A 20,543-nucleotide genomic window follows, 5' to 3' on the forward strand; every position below is an offset into this window, starting at 1 on the left:
ATAAATGTGAAAGCTCTGGACAGTTACTGTAAGAGCAGCAATAGGAGGAAATATGAAGCATTTTTATTTTATTTTATTATCTTTTTATTTATTATGTATACAGTGTTCTGCCTATATGTCCACCTGCACCACAAAGAGGGCACCAGATCTCACTATAGATGGCTGTGAGCCACCATATGGTTGCTGGGAATTGAACTCAAAACCTTTAGGAAGAGCAGGCAGTGCTCTTAACCTCTGAGCCACCTGTCTAGCCCCAGAATTTTTATTTATTTAGGATACCTTAAATCACCTTAGATTTACCAACCTTAAAACATCGTCTTAGACACTCAAACATTTATAACTTGTATTTACCAACTTTAAAACACTTTCTTAGACCCTCAAACATTTTCTTAGAAGCTTCATAACTTAAACTTCTGTATCCTTAGGCCTTTGATTCTAATTAGTTACCGTGAGACATAGGTGGGTGAGACTGCTGTGAACATTTATTGCTTTAACATTTATTTGTTAAAGAAGTTGTAAAAGGGGCTGGAGAGATGGCTCAGAGGTTAAGAGCACTGTTTGCTCTTCCAGAGGTCCTGAGTTCAATTCCCAGCAACCACATGGTGGCTCACAACCATCTATAATGAAATCTGGTGCCCTCTTCTGGCAGTCAGGTGTACATGCAGACAGAACATTGTACAAATAATAAACAAATCTTAAAAAAAAAAAAGTTGTAAAAGGTTACATCTGTATCTGGTTTTTTTGTTTGTTTGTTTGTTTTGTTTTTTGTTTTTTTAGTCTGGTAATAAGTTAGACTGTGTCTAGACCCGACAGTATTATGTATAGGAGTGAGGCTTAAGGCTGGTCTCCTGCATATGAAGAGAACTGAGAAGGCATCTGAAGCCTCCCAAGACAAAAGTTGGCAATATGACAGTGGGACCCCAGTGTGAGGTTAAAACAGACCTGCAGTGTTACCCTGGGCTGGGCAAGGCTGGTGGAAGTTGCTGACTCTAGGAGCCATTTGTCAGACCAAGGAGCTCAAAGGCTGAAAGTGTCTGTGGCTCTTGTGCTGTTTGAGCCTCCATGGCTGGGCACAGAGCACAAGCCTGCATGGGAGTATTTTGACTTCCAGAGGCCAGTCTGCCAGCAAGCAGTCCTGGCTTGAGGCAACCAAGGGACTGGTGTCTTTCCTGGCTGCTTTTGAAACAGTTAACTAATGGAGTTGACTTTGGCTAGACCCCCACAGGTTGGGAGATTACAGACCTCTTGTTCTCTCTTTGGGAATGCTGACACAGCCTCAGAGCATATACTTTTATGCTATAGCTGAGTCCACTGGGAAGGCTCCTCTCAGGCTTTAAAAATCATTTTTACCAACTCCTAGATGCGGACTCAGGGACCATCCTCAGCTGTTCAATTAAGACGGCAGTGAGACCATGTCTGCATCTGTAGGACTATAAATATATATTTTGGACATGTTAGAAGACTTGATCATCTATGAGATGACGGACTATTAGCTTGCATTTGTTAACCATTAAATATTAGGACTTTAGGTCTCATACCTTGCTGGAGCCTGCCAGCACAGTTGAACAGTTCCTGAGTTAGGGGTACGGATTGAAAGAAAACAACAACAACAAAAAATTAATATACTACACATGGGATCTGCCGGTAGAAATTATCACACGGGTTTATTCCACAATCCCTATTCATAGCCAGAGCAAAGCACCTCTGTACCATGAAGGGGTTCATCTAGAAGTCAAAATTGTTTACCTTGACCACCTGTCTGTGTGATCCTCACACAAACAAAAGGAAGTGGACTTTGCAAAATATCCTGCCTGCTGTCTCAAACAAAAGGAATTGAACTTGGCAAAACACCCTGCTTATTCCTGACTCCAGGTGAAGGCCAGTGTGAAAACATGTTTTTCTCTGAGAGCTCAACAATAAAGCAGCCTGACAAACAAGCCTCTCTCCACAATACCTGTTAAGTTGGAGCCTTAAAAACATAGTCCATAAAGAGAATATAACAGTTTTTTATATGATTTAATTTATAAAAAGTCCAAGGCCATATTACAGATGTTATTATCATATTTAGAAAACAAGACCAAACATATTTTAACCAATTTGAGAGTGAAGATATAGCATAACATCCAAGTTTTATCATAAACAAATTAATGTCTCTAACATTAATAGATCTCACTTTAGAGTATCCTTGGAAATATATAGTTTAAAGGTACCAATGCAAAAGCTTCTACATAGTAACCCGTGAGTTATGAGTTTTAAAATCAACAAAATAGTAGTATAGTATAAAGCATTTTTTAAAATTATATTTGAATTTATTATATCGACTCTATTAGCCAGAAAGCCAGATCACAGGCAGCTCATGTCAGGAAAAAAACAGCATTCATTTATTAATTTAGGAACTGATAAAGACATAGGTAGTTAAGCATACATTTTAAGTTAGCTTGTTAATCTGAATAGACCTTTATAACCTTGAAATTTTAGCATCATGTTAAAATTATTTTGAACCAGGGTTGAATCATATATATAGCATATTGTAAAGATATAACTTTGAATAAAAACCCATACGCATTTCAAAAGGAGAATTGTCTGCACAACATAACCCTAACACATTCAGATGTTTTTCTGGAGTTCTGTTGTTGTTGTGATGTGCCTTTACTCACTCAGCCAAGTAGCTGGTTCCTCTCATAGCACTCCCTTCTATCCCACTTATTTCAGTATATTTTCCTGTAGTAGTTCTAGTTTCATTTTGTGGTAGAGAATACCAGGCCCTCATTCTTGAGCCAGCTCCATGCTTAGCCAGCATCTCTTCACTGAATTAAAAAAAAAAAAAAATATATATATATATATATATATATTGAGGCAAGGTCTGGTTAGGTTATTCAAATATTATGTCAACATCAACATACTCTGTAATCATACCAGGCCTTAAACTTTTAAAGCTGCTGCCTCAGTCTTCCATGTGGTGGGATTTCAGGACTGCATCACCACTCTCAGCTCTAAATTCATACGGGAAATTAGCAATATGAATCTATTTTCTTATAAGAAATAGTTAGCTAAAGTTGTTTCAATCATGGTTTTCAAAAGTGCACTTTTGGTGTCATTTATAGGTTCTTATTCCCTCTAATGTGGCTTTCATTTGTAATCTCTACTAGTCTTTCATTCTAAGCCCTATCTTCCTGTACACTGATTTTTTGTTTCCATTTTCATATGTGTTGTTGTTAAGGTTGGAGGTGAGTCTTTTGGGAGCCAAGGCTTTCTCAGATGCCCTGATGAAAGCATCAAGGGAACATGACTTTTGTGTCCTATTTAGAGGCAGACTTGGTAAGTCCTGGTCTGGTGCTTGAGAAAGCATCTTGAGCAGGTCAAATAAACCAGGCTCTTGAGCCTAAGAGGCTATACTTATCAGTCTCGTGGCCTCTGTGTGTTCACTCTGCGTTATCCTGTGTTCTTCTAGCCAACATTGCTGAATTATCTTCGTGCTGTCTTATTCGTCACCTATAAATAGTGTATCAGAGCTGTACATCTTAATAAACTTGCTTAACGTGAGCCATCGTATTATTTAAGACATAGTGAGCCCAAACTTTCAATTTCTGTCTTCTTGTTACAGGTCCTCACCCTGGTCACCACCCCTTTGTGGGCCCTGATAGTTGGGTTTTTGTTTCTTTGTTGGTTTGATTGATTTTCCTGGCTGTCCTGAAACTTACTCTATGGACCGGGCTTAAACTTTTGATATCTGGCTTTCATCTCCTGAATGCATGAAAGGCAAGTGCCACCACAGAAAGCTGGGAAAGTTTTAATGCGTTGGGTACCAGGGTGTAGCTGAGAGAGGTGAGCAATCCTAGGTGTGCCTTACTGAAGTTGCTGACGTCCGGGGACATCAGTCAGGTTGTCTAAATTTGAGGTGGATGGGCTGTGCACCTTTCAGCTGGGAGTCAGGGGGTCACTCCACCGCCGCCCAGTGTTTAATGATCTTTGTATGCTAGAGACCCTGTGCCTTCTCGAAGGAGAAGTGTGCACTGAGTGCAGGAATAGTGTAGGGACGACTTCGCAGGCCAGGCGCAAGCTCTCCTGCAGCGCTAAAAGCCGCAGGTGTGTAACAGTTTTCTTCTGGAGTGGGAGCCTGCAGGAAAGCACTGCGCGTCCTGTTGCTAGGTAAGCAGCGCCTGTCACTCAGGCGTCAGCAGCCAATCAGGGCCTCGAGACCGACCCGCCAGTCAGAATGGGGCGGGCACTTCCGGGGTCCTCCTTGCTGCAGTTTTCCCTGAGGAACTGCGGAAGCCGCCGGTTGTTGTGTCGAGAGCCGCGCTGTGATCGGCTGCCGGGAGCCGAGGCGAGCGGGGCGAGCTCGGAGTCCGCGCCATGGTGAGCGGGGCCGCCGTCCCCTCGCGGGGAGGAGCCGCGGGAGCCCGAGTGGGTTCGTCCCGGGGGCGGGGACCGGCGGCGAGGCCAGGTGTCCAGTGTTCACCTGAGGTTTTCTGGGGTCCCGGCACCTCCCAAGTGCAAGCGGGACCTTTGAGTGACTTGATTCCCCTGGCTGCGCCCGAGCAGAGAATGGGCAGCGGAGCCTGGTGGGAAAACTTCCTGTTGCTGGCCTCACCGGGCAGCGAGCTTTGGTAGGTCAGTAGTTTGGGGCTGGGCCTCTCACCTCCTGCGCTCTGCTCCACGCTGGTCTCCTGGTCTGCAGTTGTTCATTTCGTTGGCAACCTAGAGTAGTGTTATGTCTTTAAGATAAAGTGTCCCGGAGATAAGAATTTCCTTGAAAAGTTAATCGTTTGTTTCTGTTTTAACTTAAAGAAGCTGTGCAGAGGAGCTGAAGAGAAGGCTCAGCGGTGAAGAACACTGGTTGTTCTTCCAAAGGTCCTGAGTTCAATTATCAGCAACCGCATGATGGCCCATGACCATCTATAGTGAGATCTGATGCCTTTTCTGGTATATAGGCACAATGCTGTAGAAAGAAAGGAAGGAAGAAAGGAAAAAAAAAAAAAAAAAAGAAGCTGTTCGGAGATAACTTGATAACTTTGTAGGAAGTTAACTATGAACGTTTTGCTTCCTCTTGATATCCTGGAAATGACGTGAGGGAGTTCTATTTTGGTCAAAGGCTATATTACCACTTTAGCTAGGTATTTTGCTGGATTTTAAATTTTTGGTGTTTTTCAGTTTTCATTTTGGTTTCTGTTTTGTTCTAAAAATTCTGAATTTATATAGATGAGGCATGTGTGAACAACCATGCCATATGTCTGAAGGACAGTTTGGAAGAGTGGGTTCTCTCCTTGGTGTTTAACTGAGGCCCTCAGACTTGGATGCAAGTTCCTTTACTCAGAGAGCTAGCTGGTTCTTGCACATCCTATACTCCATCTATTTCTAGTAGTGCTTTTTTATTTTTGGTGTATAGAATACTGCATACTCATTCTAGAGGCTCTGCGATGGTTCGCCTTTTGGTTTGCAGGGCTATCAAAGGCTTTCTCAGAGGCCCTGATAATAGCCCCAAGAGAATACTACTTTTTAGTCTTGCCCAAGGAAAGGCATGGGAAATTCTGGTGCTGGAACAAGCATCTTGAAGGAATCAAGGCAGCCAGGCTATTCAGCTTGAGAGCCTGTGGTTATTAGGCACATGTCTACAGTGTATGCGCTGTGAGAAAGCCGTTCATCTTCTTGCCAACATTGCTAAATTATTTTTCTGCTGACTTTCTCATTCTCTACTTGCAAATAAGGTATCAGAGCTGTACATCTTAATAAACTTGCTTAACATGAGCCATCAGCTTATGCAAGACATACTGCTGCCACACTTTTCTATCTTTGTCTTCTCATTTCAGGCATTCACTCTCATTAGTGTTTCTTTGTGTGTCCCTTTCTGCCCTGGAACTAACTGTGTAGACCAGGCTTAAATTTTGATGTTTTGTCGTCATTTCCAAAGTACTGGCCTGATAGGCCTATGCTACCACAGAAGGCTGGGAAGTGTTATTGTTTTGGGAAGTGTTAATGTTCAGCTGAGAGATGTGTGCGCTATATCCTAGGTGACCTTTTAAAAAATGGCTGCTGCCTGGTGACTATCAATTCAGTGATATAAACTTGCCCTGGATAGAATGGGTGCCCTTTCAGCTGTGAGCAGGGGACTCACTCCACTGCACATTGTTTAGTGTTCTTTGCATGCTTAGACGAAGGAGGAGTGTGCTTCCTGAGTGCAAGATAGTGCAGGACTGGCTTTTCAGTCCAGCCTCAAGTTCTACTGCAACAGCAGCTCTCCAGCTCTGGGAAGGTTTCCTTCCTGGTGTGGAAGGCAGGGCTGGGAACCACTGTGCTGAGTCACTTCCCAGCACTCTGTTCCTAAGAGAGCTGTTGCTGTCACTCAGGCCTCACTAGCCAATCAGGGTCTCCAAGGCACCCGCCAGTCACAATTGGGAGGACATTTCCTGTCCGCCGAGCTGCATGCTGAGCTGTGGGCCTGAGGAAGGGCCTGGTTTTTCTGTGTGCTGTGCTGTGCTGTTACTTGTTGACAGGAGTTGTGAGAAGTAGGACAAGTAGGAATCTACATAATGGTGAGCAAGGGGACACCATCCCCAAGGGGCATGCTACCTCAGGAGCTCCTGTGGAGTTCAACCTGGACTATGCTAATGGAAAACATGGCTCAGTGCCCTGTACGATTCCCTTTGGTCCCCTGAGGTCCCTGTCCTTCCCAGGCAGAGCTGTACCTCTGAATGACTTAGTTCCGCTGGCCGTGTCTGTACAGAATGTGGGGAGCAGGAGCCCTTGTGTGAGAACATCTTTGTTGTTTATACCACCATGTAGCGGGAGAACCTCCACTGATTTTATGGTCTCCAGGTATGGCACATTTGCTCTCTTGCAGAACTCCTGTTTGTCTAGTGTCTTCGAGAAGTTCTGCCCTTGGAATTTAACAATCAAGTGTAGGATTCATGTGGAGTTAATTCTGTATGGGGTGTGAAGTCTGTGTTATTAAAATATTTGCATTTAGATTCCATGGTGGTCCCTTAACATGTTAGTAAGGTCACATGTACTGTGTCTCTTGGTTTCATATGTTAAAATTGAATTTACCTTAATCGTTTTTTTTCCTCTGTTTGCTCAAGTGTTCTGTCAATCTTTTTTTGTTTGTTTGTTTTGTTTTGTTTCTTTGAAGCATGATTTCTCTTTGTAGATCAGGCTGGCTTGGAACTCTCTGAGATCTGCCTGCTTCTACCTTCCCAGGGTGGGTCTAAAAATCTGGGCCACCGCAGCCTAGCAAAATTACAGGCTTTATTATTGTTTTATTCCAAGTTTGAAGTCAAAGGATAACACTGTGTGTATTTTGTATTCAATCTTACATTGATCTCACTAGGACATATGCTGTGCAATTCTACCATGTGTCAATGAGAAGTAAAATGTAGAGTTTTTTCAAGCTAATAGGAAACCAAATTAATACTTGTTACATGGTTAGACTTTTTATTGGCAAGATTTAAAAGACTGTAACCATAATCTGTCTCTTTCATTTTGTTTTTGCATGTATCTCTATATTATACTTTCATTTAATCAGTACGTTGCATTAATTGAGCATGGGAGCTCATACCTGTTATCCTAGTACTTTGGAGGGAGACTCAGGCATTTCCAGACTAATGTGGTCCAAATACTGAGGACCAGGCTAGCTAAGCTACAAAGAGATCCTGTTTCAAAAATCACACACACAAAAATAAGAATGTGTTTAAGTATAGGAATGAGACCATCTGTAGCCAGAATTTAACCAAATAGTGCTGATGGGATGGTTCAATAGGAAAAGTACTTGGTGTACAAGCTGATGACCTTAGGTTGATATAGAAATCCTTAGTGGAAGGGAACCAACTCTTGAATATTGTCCTCTGATCTTCAGACACTCAACAGGCCATTCTTGTGCCTGTCCTGATATACAAATCCCCCACATACATCACACAGAGACACATAATAGGAAATTTTTTAGTTGTCTGTATCAGAAAAAAAGAATACTTTTTGGTCATGGATAATAATTACCCATTTTAATGGAATTAAAATATCACGTCAACCCCTGTATAGGTATTATTAAATAGATAATCTTTGCAATAAAAATTGTTTTCATGCATGCTTTTTGTTTGATAGTTTAGTCTGTGATCTTCCGTCAGTGCAGGTTTGTTGACTCTCTAGATCTTTAATTCAATTTCATTGATTAATCAGTTAGTCTGTTTCTATTCCAGGACCATGCAATTTTTATTACTATTGCCCCATAGTACATCTTGAAGTCAGGAATGGAGATACTGCCAGAAATTTTTTTACTTATAGGCTTTGTTTTAAGTATTCTGATTTTTTGTTGTTGTTGTTTTTCCATGTGAAGTTTAGAATTGTTCTTTCATGGTCTGTGAAGAATTTTGTTATTTTCATGGGAATTGCATTGAATCTACAGGTAGCCATTTTTGCTGTGTAAATTCTACCCATGTTGAGCATGGGCAATCTTTTCATATTCTGATACCTTCTTATATTTCTGTTTTTGGAGACCTGAAATTCTTTTCATACAGCTCTTTCACTTCCTTGGTTAGAGTTACCTCAAGGTACTTCATATTACTTGTGTCTACTGTGAAGGTTGTTGTTTCTTTAATTTCATTCTCAGCCCATTTGTCCTTTGTTTACAGGTGAGTTACTGACTTTGTCTTTCTTTCTTTTTTTTAAATTTCGGATCAGCCACTTTGCTGAAGGTGTTTATTAGCTGTAGGAGTTCTCTGGTAGAATTTTGGTGGTCACTTATGTATACTATCATAGTGTGTACGAATAGGCATTCTTGGACGTCTTCCTTTCCAATTTGTATCCTCCTTGATCTCTTTTAGTTGTCTTACTGCTCTAGCTAGAATTTCAATTACTATATTCAAGAGATAGGAGGAAAGTGGGTAGCCTTGTCTTGTCCCTGGTTTTACTGGAATTGCTTTGAATTTCTCTTCATTTAATTTGATGTTGACTATCGGCTTGTGTATATAGCCTTCATTATGTTTAGGTATGGGCCTTGTATCCCTGATCTCTCTAAGACCTTTATCATGAAGGGGTGTTGGATTTTATCAAAGGCTTTTTCTTCATCTAATGAGATAATCATGGGATTTTTTTTTTTCAGTTTGTTTATATGCTGGATCACATTGATGGGTTTTCATATATTGAACCCATTCTTGCATTCCTGTGATGACACCTGCTTGCTTGATCATGGTGGATGATTTCTTTGATGTGTTCTTGGATTTTGAGTGTCTTACTGAGTATTTTCGTATCAATGTTCATAAGGGATGTTGGTCTAAAATTTTCTTTCTTTGTTGAGTCTTTGTGTGGTTTAGGTATTAAGGTAACTGGCTTCATAGAATGAGTTTGATACTGTTCCTTCTGTTAATATTTTTTGAAATAGTTTGAGGAGTATTGGTATTAGCCTTTCTTTGAACATCTCATAGAATATTGTGCCAAAATCATCTGGCATTAGGCTTTGCTTGGGAGACTTGATGACTGCTTTTATTTCCTTAGGGGTTATAGGACTGTTTAAACTGTTTGCTTGATCTTGACTTAACTTCGGTAAGTGAATTTATCAAGAAAATGTTCATTTTTTCTTAGATTTTTTCCAATTTTGTGGAATATTGAAGTAAGACAAAACCATTCTTTGAATTTCCTCAAGTTCTATAGTTATGTTTGCCTTTCCATTTCTGATTTTGTTAATTTGGATACTGTTTCTCTGCTTTTCAATTATTAGTTTCACTAGGGTTTGTCTAGTTGATTTTTCTCAAAGAAGCAGCTCTTGGTTTCATTTTTTTTTGTATTCTCTTTGTTTCTAATTTATTGATTTGAGCCCCAAGTTTGATCATTAATTGATGTCTACTTCTCTTGGATGTGTTTGCTTTTCTTTATTCTAGAGCTTTTAGGTGTGCTTTTAAATTGCAGAATGAAAATTCTCCAGTTTCTTTTATGAAGACACTTAGTGTTATGAACTTTTTCCTTAGCAGTACTTTTATTGTGTGCCATAAGTTTGGGTATGTTGTGCCTTCATTTTCATTGAATTCTAGAATTTAATTTCTTTATTTCTTCCCTGGTCCAGTGGACATTGAGTGGAGAGTTGTTCAGTTTCCATGAGTTTGTAGGTTTTTCCTTGTTTTCATTGTTTTTGAAATCTAGCTTTAATCCATGGGGATTTGATAATATACAAGGAATTACTTTAATTTTCTTGTATCTGTTGAGGCTTGCTTTGTGACCAAGTGTTTCATCATTTTGGAGGAGGTTCCATGAGGTGCTGAGAAGAATGTGTATTTTTTTGTGTTTGGGTGAAATGTTCTGTAGATAACTGTTAGGTCCATTTGATTCATGGCATCTGTTAGTTTAATTATTTTTCTGCTTAGTTTCTGTCTTGATGATGTATCTATCCTTTGGTGAGAGAGGGTTGTTGAATTCCTTACTATTAATGTGTGTGGATTGTTGTGTGATTTAAGCTTTAGTAATGTTTCTTTCATAAATTTGAGTGCCCTTGTATTTGGGGCATGAATGTCCAAATTTGTGGTGGTCATCTTTGAGTATGAAGTGTCCTTCCTCATCTCTTCTGATTAATTTTGGATTTTAGAATGGCTACGTCAGCTTGTTTCTTTGGTCCATTTGCTTGGAAACCCTTTATTTGGCCCTTGTCTCTGAGGGAATGTCTGTCTTTGTTGCTAAGGTATTTCTTTGTTTGTGTGTTTATATGCAGCAGAATGTTGGGTCCTCTTTACTTATCCATTGTGTTAGCCTGTCTCATTGATGTTGAGAGACGTTAATGAACAATGACTGCTAGCGCCTGTTATTTTGATGTTGTTGGTTGTAGTGTGTTTGTGTATTTCACTTCTTTTGGTTTTGCTGCAGTGGCATTATTTATTTTCTGTTTTCCTGGGTGCAGTTTACTCCTTCAGTTGATGTTTTCCTTCTAGTGTCTTCTGTAAGTAAAGCTGGGTTTGTTTGTAGATATTGTTTAAAGTTTTTTTGTGGAATATCTTGTTTTCTTTATAGTGATTGATAATTTTGCTGGGTACAGTAGTATGGGCTGATAACTGTTTTCTCTTAGGGTCTGCATGACATCTGTCCAGGCCTTTCTGGTTTTCACAGTGTGATTCTGTTCATTCTGCCTTTAGATGTTACTTGGCCTTTTTCTTTGCTCTGTACATTTAGTGCTTTGATTATTTTGTGGTGTGAGGATTTTCTGGTCCAATCTACTTCATGTTCTGTAGGCCTCTTGTATGTTTATAAGCATCTCTTGCTTTGGGGGAAATTTTCTTCTATGATTTTGTTGAAAATATTTTGTGGAGCTGGGAATATTTTTTTCCTTTTATTGCTATTATTCTTAGGTTTCCTGTTCTTATAATATTTCATAATATCCTTGATGTCTTGTTTCAGCATTTTTTTTTTTAGGTTTTCTTTGTCAGAGGTATCTACTTCTTCCATTTTATATTCTACAAAGGAGATTCTTTCATCTCTTGTATTCTATTGGTATTGTTTATCTCTGTAGTTTCTGTTTTTTTTTTCTAAGTTTTCCATCTCCAGGGTTTCTTCAGCTTGTGTTTTCTGTATTGTTTCTATTTGCAATTTCAAGTCTTGAACCATTTTCTTCATTTCCTTCACCAGTTTGTTTTCATTTTTCTGTATTTCTTTAGGTGTTTCTGCTTTAAGAGTCTCTTTCTTTTTACTTGTATTTTCCTGTATTTTTTTAAGGGGTTTATTAGTCTCTTCCTTAAATGCCTTAGTCATCTTCCAAAACAGATTTAAGGTCTTTATCTTGTGTTTCAGCTAAGTTAGGGTATCCTGGGGTGCTTGCAGTGGGAAAACTGGGTTCTCAAGATACCATATTGCCTTGACACTTTTTTTTGTTGATTTTGTTCTTACACTGGCCAGCCCGTGGGTGAGGATAGGGGTCCAGTCTGAGGGACTGAGAGTCCCCAGAGTCACTACATAGACACTGGGAGTTGGGTGAATGCAGTCCAAGGGTGAGCAGATGCAGGCTGGTTTATTCATGGAAGAGAGGGCATGTTACATAGCTTTGGGCAACCAGTCAGGTTCCTCCACACCATCTCTGAGCCTGTCATTAGTTGTTGGTCTCCGGGCAAGCTCCCCAACAGCAGGACATGCATCCTTAGCCCGACTACTTCCATAGTCACATCATCAGCAGAAGTGGCCCCAGGCTGTGAGCCCCATTGGTCCCTTGCTGGGAATGCCCCCACTTGTTGGCTGGTTGTTCCTGGTTCCCTTCTGAATTTCTCAAGGATGACTGAAGAGTCCTGGAAGTTCCTGGTGCTGCCCTCCTCAGGATGGTGGGTATGGTTGTGTATTGGTTGCTTGATCTTAGGGAATAGCCTGCAGTTCTCCTCAGTTAGCTCTGTCCCAATTAGAACCTTAAGCAGTGGATTGGAGTTGGGGTATCTAGCCTGTATGCTCCAGAGGACGGGCAGGTTTCCTCAGGAAACCACTAGCCCTCCTCTTGCTGGGAGAACTTTCCGAGTCAGCAGCCCCATCACTTGTTTGTTCCTTGGTCTCTGGGTTCAAGCTGCCTAGATACCATGTGGGCTGGTTGCTGCCTTTTTGGAGTGAGATCCTGTATGCTCCTGAGGTCTGGCTGGTTTCCTCAGAGGAGATTGACAGAACGGTGGACTGGAGGCTGGTCTCAGAATTTGGGTAGCCAGAGGCCGAAATTTTGGGTCCCTGGAACCTGGGAGCATCCCTTAAGGAGGTGAGAAAAGTTGGGTGGGTAGAGGCTGGAACTGGTCATCCCAGAAACCAGTACCCTTTCCTGGAATGGTGGGAAAATCCATGTTGCTAGAGGCTGAAACTGCACATTCCTGGCACCCTGTACTACACTTTCTTGGTTCACTCTACTCAATACCACACTTTGTCTTGTCATTCTTTGGCTGAGAGATATCTAGGTTGTTTCCAATGTCTGGCTTATTAAGAAAAAAATCCCCCCCCCCAAAAAAAAATAAAGCATAGTTAAACAAGTGTCATTTTGGTATGGTGGAGCATGTTTTGGGTATATGCCCAGGAATGGTATAGCTGGGTCTTGAGGAAGATCTATTTGTTGTTCTCCAAGAAACCTACACATTGATTTCCAAAGTAGTTGTACAAGTGTGCACCCCCACCAGCATATGCTATTACTTGAATTTTGCTCTTAGCCATTAGAGATGCCTCTGTTGAGAGATCTCTGTTTAGCTGTGCACCCCATTTTTTAATTGGGTTATTTGGTTTGTTGTTTAATTTCTCGAGTTCTTTATATATTCTGGATATTAGCACTTAGTCAGATGAAGGGTTGGTGAAGATCTTTTCCCATTCTGTAAGTTGTCGTTTTGACCTATGGTTGGTGCCTTTTCCCATTCAGAAACTTTGCAGTGTCATGAGGTCTTATATATTAATTTTTGATCTGAGTGTCTGAGCTATTGGTGTTCTGTTCAAGAAGTCGTATCCTGTGACAATGAGTTCAAGTCTCTTCCCCACTTTCTCTTCTAATAGATTCAGTATAACTCCTTTTATGTTGAAGTCTTTTTTTGAGTTTTGTGCACAGTCATAAATCTGCAACAATATTTGCATTCTTCTACATGCAGGCATCCAGTTAGGCCAGGACCATTTGTTTAAGATTCTTTTTTTTCCATTTTATGGTTTTGGCTGCTTTGTCAGAAATCAGGTTTGTATAAGTGAGTGCGTTTATTTCTGAGCTATCAATTCTATTTCATTGATCAACTTTTCTGTTTCTGTTTTTATGCCAGTAGCGTTTGTTTATTACTATTGCTTTGTAGTACAGCTTGTGATCAGGTATGATGATATCTCCAGGAGTTCTTTTGTTGTATAGAATGGTTTTAGCTATTCTGGGTCTTTTTGTTTTTCATATGAAGTTTAGGATTGCTCTTTCAAGGTCTGTGAGAAATTGTGTCATAATTTTGATGGGAATTGCAATAAATGAGTCTGTAGATTGCTTTTGGTAAGATATCCCTTCTTACTATGGGAGATCTTTCCATCTTCAAATATCTTTTTCAGTTTCTTTCTTCAAAAACTTTCACATTTTCTGGATGATGGTGCCGCATGCCATTAGTCCCTACACTTGGGAGGCAGAGTCAGATGGGTCTTTGTGAGTTCAAGGCCAGCATGGTCTACAGTGCAAGGATTGTAAGGTAGCCAAGGATTGCAGGATAGCCAAGGCTACATAGAGAAACCCTGTCTCAAAAAAAAAAAAAAAAAATTGAAGTTCTTGTCATAGAAGTTTTACTTGCTTGGTTAGAGTTTTATTAGTGGCTATTGTAAAGAGTGTTATTTCCCTAATTTTTTTTTTCAGGCTGTTTGTAGCTTGTATAAAGGAAGACTACTAATTTTTTGAGTCAATTTTGTAAAGAGCCAGTTTACTGAAGGTATTTAGCAGTTGTGGGAGTTCTGTGGTAGAATTTTGGGGTCACTTATGTAGACTATTATATTACCTGCAAATTGGAATACTTTGACATCTTTTCTGTCTACACTTCCTATAGCTGGAAGTATAGCTGGCCTGATAGGTGTGCCACCATAGGAGGCTGGTAAAGTATTAATGTTTAGGCTAATAATGTGCAGCTGAAAGAGTTTATAATAATCCTGAGTTTGCCCTGTTAAAATTGCTGATGCATGGTGAGTATCAATCATGTGGTTTAAATTTCACCTGAATGGGCTGGATACATTTTCCACTCTGAGGTAGGAGAATTGCTGCACTGCAGAGTGCATGATGGTCTGCATATGCTAAAGACCCAGAGTGCTTGAGAAAGAAGGGGAAGTTTTGCAGTTCAGGCACAATTTTTACCGCAATGCCAGTCTCTGCAGGTCCGGGACAGTTCTGTGCTTTTGGTGGAAGCCAGGGCTGGGAATCACTGCTGAACGCCTTTACAGGACTGTGTCCCTAACAGCTTCTCTCAACACTCAGGCCTCAGTAGCCCAATAGGGCCTTAGGTAGGTGGGCATACCTGTCAGAATGGGGAGGACCCTTCCAGTCTGCCATTCTGCAGGCTCATATTTGGGCCTGAGAGACTGTCTAGTGGCTCCCTGTGCTGCACTGTGGACCACTGTTGGCAGCTCTGAGACTAGCAGGAGCTAGTACAGAAGCTGTACCATGGTGAGTAAGAGGCCACAGTCTCCACATGGGGAAGAGCCACAGGAGCCAGTAGGGGTCTTGGCAAGGGCTGTCAAGTGAGGTCCCTTGAGGTCATGTGAGGTCCAGACAATGCTTTGAATTCTACTGAGGTTCTAGCACAAGTTTCTGCAACTCCCAGGCAGAAGCAGGACTTCTGAATGACTTTGCACAGTTGCCTGTGTCTGTGTAGACCATGGGGAGCTGGAGCTCTTTTATGTCATCGTCTTTGTTTCTGACGTCACCATGTAATGAGCATGACTGAGCTCCTTTAATATTTTGCATGAAAGGTAGTTTACTATCATGGAGTGTGGCTGCCCGCAGTCACACTTGGATACCGCCTGAGGAGAGAGCTGGGAGATAGAGAGAACAAGTCGACACGAAAAGGGACACCAAGTCATTGATCAAGGTGCCGATTTATTGAAGGTAGAGCCAACTATATAAAAGCAGGAGAAAACAAGGAACTTTCTTTATTGTAATATCCATATGCATCAGCTGGCAGCTTCTCCGAGGATTCACTCAAGGTTGCACGGAACCAGCTATCTGGCTCCCAGGGTAGTTCAAGGTTGCAGAGGACCAGCTATTTGGTTCCCAGCGTAGAGCGGATCCTGCTTAATCTTGTTCCCAGGAACAGCGCGGAGCTTGTCTATCTTGTTCCCAAGAACAGAGCTCCCTAATGCAAAGTTTGCCAAGGTCAGTCTTTTAGAGGCTGACTAACTGCCAAAGTCAGAAGGCAAAATTTTATTTACCAGAGACCACTACTCAAGCTAAGCACCAAATACGCACTCCATTTTGGCTAATTCGAATCCACTCTGGCTGCCACAATGGAGAAATGTAGCTTCTCTAGTATCTTATCAAAGTTTTTCACCTTGCACTAAACATTCAGGTGTAGACTGTCTTGAGTTAATTTTGTTTAGGGTGTAATGTCTCTGTTATTTGTATATAAATGCCATAATGGTTCATTCATATGTGTTAGTATTGCCAGACTTATTGTGTTTCCTGGCCTCTTCTGTCAACCTTTACCCTATTAGAATTCTATTTTTATTTCTAAGTTTTCTCCTATGTTATGTTGATGTCTTTATTTTTCCCCGGAAAGTACAGTTTTTACTGTAGGGATATGCAAAGTTTGGAAGTCAGAGGATGTCAATATTTATGCTATTTATGTTGGTCATATGTTGATGTTATGTTGATCATCTTTTTCATATCATATGACCTCTTGTAACCTGTTTTCTCTTGTTTTGTAACATAAATTGTTAGATATTTTATTGGATCTTTTTTAAATCAATAGCTCAGGTTCTATAGTTGTAATGTAATATTAACATAATATCCAAGATGGGATGTGGTTTTTGCTCAAGGTTAGCTCAGCTCCTTCCGAACATCCAATCCTGTATGTGGTACACGTCTCAGTGGGATTCACACTTCTCAAAGGTTATGTGTGCACTGTTTAACTCTTCTTTAAAATACATATTAGTTAGGTGAGCATTAATACAGATAGGAATTGTGTAGGCAAGTTAGGTACAGAGAGAAGAATTCAGTGGTCTCAATAAGAGACAGTTGAGTCCATCCATATACATGACCACATAAATTATAACCGTGGAAGCCAAACATTATAAGCAGTGTGTTTTACCTTCTCAGTCTCCTTCCAGAACATTTTGTTTGGTTCTATCTTTATTACAGTTACGTATGGTCTGGGCTGCCCAGTAGGTTTTCAGTCTTGTCTTGGTCCAATATTTTCTCTGGTCTTTAAAGGGAAATGTGTGTTCTGTTTCATTGTGTGACATGTAGATGTAATTTGTGTTTTAATTTTATAAAATATCATAATCAAGAGATTGTCGTGAATGCAAGAAGAAATTTGGACATTTTAACAGTGTCAGGTCTGTTACATAATATGGGGGTCTTTAAAATCAGATAAAGTGCATTTTGCACCATGGGTTGACTGTGATCCTCTCAGGACTTCGGTCAACATGTGATGGATTCAAGAAAAAGTCTGCAAGGTAGGATGATGTCCCTGAGCATTTGTCTCTATGGTGACATTTGTCATTGTGGTGCTTATGAAATCCATAGGAAGAGTATTTCTGGAAGAAGTTTGTTTCATACAAAGGGTATTGGGTTTTTATATCCTCGCTTCATTTCCCCTTCTTTGTGTGATTGAAACTGAGTAGGCCCTTCCCTTGTCATATAGAAACATCACTACTCCATTACAGACTCCATCCCTAAACAATGTAAGCTAAAATAGAAAACAATTTCTTTTCCTAGCTAAACCATTTTTCTTGCCTTGTAGTTTTATGTTTATATATATATTTTTCTGGTTGAATTACAGTTTTGTACACACCAAGCATTTGCTCTTTTGCAGAGCTTTATTCAAATCGTGACTTTTGATCTTTGTCAGAGGGCATCATTTTTCAGACCAAGATAGCATGTGTTCATGACATTAGTACTGATCTCCTGGACCAATAGGTTTCAGGAGATAGGTAACATTCTCTCTACATCTGCATATTATTATCAATTTTTTACTTTTTAAAATAATTTTGAAATGTATGCATGGCTCTCTTGCATGTATGTGTGCCTTAAGATGACAAACTGAAGCCAGAACACAGCATTGGAGTCTCTTTATCAGGAATTAGAAATGGTTGAGGGCTTCCATGTGGACGCTGGGGATTGATCGTTGTTCTCTTCAAAAGTAACATGTAATCTGAGTTTTGGCCCATCGTTATGTGCTCATCATTTTGTTATTTTTCTTGTTGTTTTATTGGTTAGAATCCACATTTGCTTTAGTAAGTATGTTTTTGAGTACTCTCTGATCTGTTAGTAACTTATTAAAAGTGCATCCCTTCCTAGGAACATCATAGAAACCATACAGTTTTCAAGGGCTCACGCCAGTTTTCTGACAGACAAGTACAGAATTGAAATGAATGTTTAATTCTTTGGCGGAAATCTGAGTGAGCTCATGAGTGTACTGTATCTTTTTTGCTTTGTTGAGATGGGGTCTCACTATGTAGACTGTTGGCTGTAAACTTTAAACCGTAAACTTTTGGCTGTTCTGTAAATCTTTCCATCCAACAGGCTTGCCTGGAAATCAGAGTTACACGTTTCTTCCTCCTGAACTTTGGGATAAATGGTGTGTACCACCATGCCTGTTTTTTCCGTGTGTGTGTGTGTGTTTTTCTTTTTCTGAAGTTAATAATTTTGGTAGAATAATTTTACTGTTATTACTATGTGGTGTTGCTGTGTTTGTATGTCTCTGTTTATGTGTTGCTGTGCATTTTTCCTGCAATGCTATGGTCTATTCAGTTGACACAGAAATGGATGGCGTCCTTCATTTTCTGTTTCCTTCTTAAATTAGTTGGTGAATGCATTTGAAATTGTATGACACAGAATATATCAAGTACATAGAATTATGTGAATATATTCTCAATGAAGTGTACTTTTAGAATGCACTCAGACATACCATTTTTATTATGTACATGTTTGGAACATTTTAGGATGCAGTGACCTATGAGGATGTACATGTGAACTTCACCAATGAAGAGTGGGCTTTGCTGGATCCTTCCCAGAAGAGTCTCTACAAAGATGTGATGCTGGAAACCTACTGGAACCTCACTTTTGTAGGTAAGACTGTGACATTTTTCTTCACTGTTTTACTTAAGAGGACAAACTTTTTAAAAGTGGTCAATTTCTCTGATTTCATTGTCAACGGGGGAGCATGTGGTGAATACATCAAGCATTGATCTAATATTCACTGAGGACTGTAATTTCAGGTTTGCTACTCACCAGTAATACACATTTTCTGGTACTGAATTTTAGGCTATACATTGAAAGACTGCAATACTGAACATTGTCAAAATTCTGGAAGACAAAGAAGGTAATTCTCATGTGCAAGTTAATATGTATGTGCCTTTAAAGAAATTTTAATGTACCCTAAAGTTTTAATGAAAAACAACAGTGAAAAGATGACTAGATTTTTGATGATTACTAAATTCCCAGAAAAACATGTTTCTCAATGCCAGGTAGCTTATTAATGTTTGGAGAATGTTCTTTTAAGAAACCAGACAAAAAGCCAGGTCTTGGTGGGACATGCCCTTATCTTAGCACTCAGGAGGCAGAGACAGACAGATTTCCAAGACTTTGAGGCTTGCCTAGTGTACAGAGTGAGTTTCAGGAAAGCCCCGGCTATGCAGAGAAACTGTCTTGAAACACAGAAAACAAATGTCACCCCACCTTTCAAAAACAAAATGTTAGAACAAGATAAGACAAGGAAATGATGCCTTATTAGATGTCACAATGGAAATCATATCCACATGAGAGCCATGTTTTGGAATTGTCCATCCATTTAGTTTCTTACCACCCAATTATCAGAAAAATGCATACAAATTGATAAGGATATTGGTGTATCTGCAAGGCTCTGTATAAGAAAATCATCCATATTACAGCTAATGTCCCTCACATGCTTGTAGTGACTTTCCCTACTTTACTGAGAAGTTCATGAAAGAAAAGAAGGTTGTGGTGGAGAAACCTGAATTCCTATATTACAAATGTGTGAGACAGAAATGGTTAGACGATGCAAATACAATGTGAAAATGTTTTATTTGTGATTCTTTGTTACTAGGCATATCATTTGTCACTCTGGATACAAGCTATATGAGCAGAAAAGAGATGGAAAGAAGCAATGTACCTCTGCATCTCCCAGATCAAGGAGAAGATATGTGGTAGTCCCCCCTATGAGAGGACATAATGACTGTGATACAAGTTTACAATTAATTGGTTTTCCAACTCTCGTGGGAATAGTTCAACAAACTCACAGTGCAGAAGAAACTCATGAAAACAGGGAATATGGAAATTCATCTGCCTGTCCTTGTTCACTTTGCACATTTAATGTATCTCACCCTATAGGAAAAATTTGTAGTAGTAATCAGTGTGGTAAAGCTGTGAGTTCTTTTTTCTTTCAAAAATGTGAGAACATTCATTTGGAAAAAGAAAGTTTTATGTATGAACCATGTGATAAAGGCTTTAACTCTCATAGGAATCTCGAAACATATGAATCAACCAATGATAAGGAGGATCTCAATGAATGTAATCAACATGATAAAGCCTTTAGATCAGATTCCTCTTTGCAATTACTCCAAAGAAGTCATTTGCAAATAAAACCCTATGAATATTATCAAGGTGATAAAGCTTTTGCTTGCCATAGTCTTCAAGAACCTCGATCTCATACTAGAAAGAAAACGTATGGATATCTTCAATGTGTTAAAACCTTTATACGTTCCAGTTATCCTCAAATACATGAACGAATTAAGACAGAAGAGAAACCTTTTGAATGTTATCAAGGTGGTAAAGTCTTTGCACAAAGCAGCCTGCTCCAGAAGCATGAAAGAATTCACACTGGAGAGAAACCCAATGAGTGTAATCAATGTGGTAAAGTCTTTTCATGTAATGCTTATCTTAAAAT

General features: G+C 39.9%; 1 pseudogene; it reads left to right on the forward strand.

The window, feature by feature from the left end:
* The first annotated feature begins 4,257 nt into the window (after window positions 1-4,257).
* The window catches only part of LOC129684582 (zinc finger protein 883-like), a 17,629-nt pseudogene continuing 1,343 nt past the window's right edge, over window positions 4,258-20,543 (forward strand).

This window comes from Psammomys obesus, unplaced genomic scaffold (genome assembly GCF_907164565.1).
Source record: "Psammomys obesus unplaced genomic scaffold, mPsaObe1.curated_primary_1811, whole genome shotgun sequence".
NCBI lineage: Eukaryota > Metazoa > Chordata > Mammalia > Rodentia > Muridae > Psammomys > Psammomys obesus.